The following is a 4,601-nucleotide window of genomic DNA, read 5'->3' on the forward strand; positions in this document are numbered from 1 at the left end:
TTCATAATGGACCGGTCTAAGACACAAGCATAATATGCATACATTTGACATATCTTCCTTTGGCCCACATATCATTAAGATCAAGATTAGTTGCTTTCCTAGCATTACTCCTTTAGGTCGTATTATCATAACCTTTGGATGCATACTAAAGTAGCATACACTAACCCATCACCTCATGATATTGTCAAAGTCATAAGAGCACCAATGAAAGGATTTAATATCTTTCTGGGTCTCACACAGTAGTGAAGCAGGGTTCATTCACTTACCTCCCAATTTGCGGTTATAAAGCACATGCAGTATGAAATGCATGCTACAGTGTACCTCTGATTTCCAGAGCGTATGTCGATTTTCTTTGCTTACACTGTACAGATCTTGATCCAGGTAAACCATTTACCTTATCTGAGTTCTACCACTCTGCTAGCCTCTAATGGCCTCAAGAGGAGATCTCAAATCTAGCTACAGGTATTATGGGTGGTGGGAATCCATAATTCGATCCTTTTTGTTTGACATTTCGTCAGGATCTCATCCTAGTCATCCACTGGTGTGACATTAAATGATGTATTCTTACTCACAGTATAACGCTTGTTAACTGCCTTAGCTATAAGAAACACGAATGTCTCATCTTGGCTAGCTCCCCATAAGTGCCCAAGGCGGTTGCTCGTGTGAGAAAGTCAACATTATCATCCTATACGAGATACTCTAATATTGTGTATATGACAATTAACAAATATGATTGAAATATTCATGAAACAAATATGTGTATTCTTCCAAGAAGAAATATCCAAGTATTGTATTCAAATAAGGAAATACAACACTCTACAATTTGTGCAACCCTAGAGATTTCACATGATCAGTAAATACATCCCTAGGTATTGGCTTTGTTAAGGGATCAGCCACCATTTTGTGTGTTGAAATATCTTTTGTAGAGTGATTTCCTTATATGCTATGATGTCTCTAACAAAATTATACTTTGTATATATGTGCTTAGTCTTACTATGATACGTAGGATCTTTTGTATAAGCTATGGCTGCTTGGCTATCACAAAAGAGTTTCCTTTGGATCCATTGGCTTGTCAACGATCCCTAATTGTTCCAGAAATCTCTTTAGCCACATAGCTTTTTGTACTGCTGCAGAACATGTGACTAACTCTGCTTCCATAGTTGACAAAGCTATGTAAGTTTGTTTCTTGCTACTCCACAAAATGGTACCATTATTAAGCAAGAATATATAACCAGAAGTGGACTTTCTTTCATCTAAGTCTCCGCCCCAGTCAGCATCAGAGTAACCTACCAATTGTAAGTCAATCCCTTGGTAACATAATTTATAATAGTAGTGCCCCTCAAGTATCTCAAAATTCTCTCAACAGCTTTCCAATGTGTTTGTCTTGGATTGGACTGTTAACGGCTTATAAGACCAACTGCATAACAAATGTCAGGACTTGTACATAACATTGCGTACATTAAACTCCCAATTGCACTTGAATATGGGACCCTCTTCATGGCTTCTTTTTTCACTTTGAGTTGTGGGACACATTTCAAGGCTCAAACTTTCACCTTTAGCTACAGGAGTCTCTATTGGTTTGGAGTCTTTCATCCTAAACCGCTCAAGAATCTTTTCTATGTATGACTCTTGTGACGAGCGATTTTATTCTTAGAGCGATCTCGATGGATTTTAACTCCAAGGATGTAATCTGCTTCACCCATGTCCTTCATTTCAAAATTGAGGGACAACCAGCTCTTTATAGTCTTTACAAAATTAAGGCTATTTCCAGCTAATAGTATATCATCCACATAAAAGGTAATATTACAAAATTATTTTCAGACCGCTTCACATACACACAGTGGTCTTCATCAATCATACTAAAGTCATAAGATGTAATAGGTCAATGAAATCTCAAATGCCACTGCCTAGATGATTGTTTAAGTCTATCAATGGACCTTTTGAGTTTGCAAACTTTGCGCTCTTGACCATTTTGGATGAAACCTAATGGTTGTTCCATATAAATTTATTCGTCTAGTTCTCCATTGAGAAATGCGGTCTTTACATCCATTTGATGTAACTCCAAGTTCATACTTGCAACTATAGCTAGAATTAGTGTAATAGAGCTAAATCTCACAACTGGAGAAAAGGTATTTTCATAATCAATACCCTCTTGTTGTGTGTATCCCTTGGCCACTAAACGGCTTTAAGCGTTGAGAGCCATCCGCCTTTCTTTTAATTTTGAGAACCCATTTGCTCCCAATTATTTTCGGCTTGGCGGAAGATCAACTAAATCCCAAACATGGTTTGTCCTCATGGACTCCATTTCCTCTTCCATTTCTTTCATCCACTTATCCTTAGTAGGGCCTGAAAGAGCCTCTTGAACTGATTTTGGCTCTTCATCATCTTGTGAAGTTCCTATTAATGCTTCCTCTTCGACCTCAAAATGACGTCGGGGAACAGTACCCCGTGTACTCCTACGTAACTATGTCTCTTTGGGAATATCCTATAAATGAATAATACTCCCACTTGGATCAACAGGAGGAGGTACAACATCTTGTTCCTCACTTCGTTGGTCTTGAAGATTCTCTTGTTGATCCACAACTTCATAAAATGACACAGTTCTATCAATATTACCCTTACTAGGAAATTCTGTCTCTATAAATGTGGCATTTCGTGACTCAAGTTCTATTATGCTACGATCTTCATTTTCTCTTATGAAGATATAACCCCTTGATTGCTTTGAATAGCCAATGGAGATGTATTTCTTGCCCCTTGGGCCCAACTTCCCATATTTATGAGAAGAATCATGCACGTATGCTATAGACCCCTAAGGTCGCAATACATTCAAGTCAGGTTTTCTACCTGTCCATAATTCATAGGGTGCGGAAGCAACAGATTTAGAGGGCACACGGTTAAGCACAAAAGCTGCAGACATCAAGGCATCTCCCCAAAAGGAAATTGGCAAGTTAGCTTGCACCATCATAGACCTAACCATTTCCAGCAAAGTTCTATTTCTTCGCTCGGCTACTCCATTTTATTGTGGAGTATATGGAATTGTTAACTGTCTTACAATTCCTTTTTCATCACATAGATCCTTAAACTAATCTGATAAATACTCACGTCCACTGTCAGTTCTTAATGCTTTCATTCTTAGGTTTAGTTGATTCTCTACCAAATTCATTAATTGTCTAAAGCATTCCAATGCTTCTGACTTATGGGAGATCAAATAAACATGACCATAACGAGTATAATCATCTATGACTGTGATGAAATATTACGCTCCATGCCTTACCCTCACACTCATAGGACCACATATATCAGAATGAATGAGTTGCAATGGAAACTCAGCTCTGGTTCCCTTTCCAAATGGTTTTCTAGTTGTTTTTCCAGCTAGAAAATGTTCACAAATTGGCATTTCAATTTTAGTTAAGGACCCTAAAAACCCTTGTTTTGCCAATCTATTCATTCTTTCAAGACCTATATGTCCAAGTCTAGCATGTCAAGTATTTACATCTAAAATAGGGGTTGTTGTTAAAGCGAAACAACCATAATTATTAGATATATAATTAAAACCACAAATTATGTCCAACATAATAAAACCATCAGATAAATAACCAAAACCATAATAATTATTGCCATGAACAATGTCAACAGAGTTATTGTGAAAATTTAAACTGAAATCTAATTTAAGAAGAGAAACGACTGAAACTAAGTTCCGCCGAATATTTGGAACATATAAGACATCATGTAGAAGTAGGGTTCGACCACCACGCAACTCTAGTTTGCATGTACCAATCCCTTTTACTTCAACTGAAGCATTATTTCCTACATAAAGCCATATGCTTCCCGAAGGCAATCGACAACACTCAATAAATGATCCTCTGTCTCTGGCTATGTGGTTTGTGGCACCTGAGTCTACAGTCCACAAAGAATTAGCATGAGCCATTAATGTTGTACTAGAGAAATAAACAAATTGAGGATTTTTAGTATATGGTGTTACCTTATGCTACTCCAGGCAATCCCTGCATATTGACCTATCTTGTGGCATGAATAACACTCCTCTTTGGTCATATCAATCTTTTTATTACCACGCTTTTCTCTCTTCTGAAATTGAGGTTTACCTTTTTGATTTGGCTCACCAGATTCTTTCTTCTTCCAAGCTTTCTTGTTCGTGTTCTTTTGCTTAGGATTAGAAGTCCCAGCAGATTTAGCTAGAAAAGCTTGTTCAGTTGTTTTAGAGGCGTCACGACGCTCATCTTCAAGAACAAGATGGTGTTCAGTGTCTTCAAAAGACTTGATACTTTCATTGTGGGTCATATGAACTTCCATATATTCCCAACTAGCTGGAAGAGATCTAATAACAACTTGTACTTGTTGTTCATCAAAAATATTATGACCAATTGATTTTAGCTCTCTTATCATGTTTGACACATCTCTTAAGTGCTGCCTCATCGATGTGTTAGGGCGCAATCTATAGGTGTCAAAATTTATGGTCAACCTCCTAAGTTTTGTGGCAGAAGTGCCACCAAACTTATCTTTCATTGCTATCCACATTGCTTGATTTTTTAGATACAATTCAAACTCGCACATCAGATCATCAGCCATACTGCTCAGCAACG

This window comes from Lycium ferocissimum, chromosome 7, assembly GCF_029784015.1.
Source record: "Lycium ferocissimum isolate CSIRO_LF1 chromosome 7, AGI_CSIRO_Lferr_CH_V1, whole genome shotgun sequence".
NCBI classification, from domain to species: domain Eukaryota; kingdom Viridiplantae; phylum Streptophyta; class Magnoliopsida; order Solanales; family Solanaceae; genus Lycium; species Lycium ferocissimum.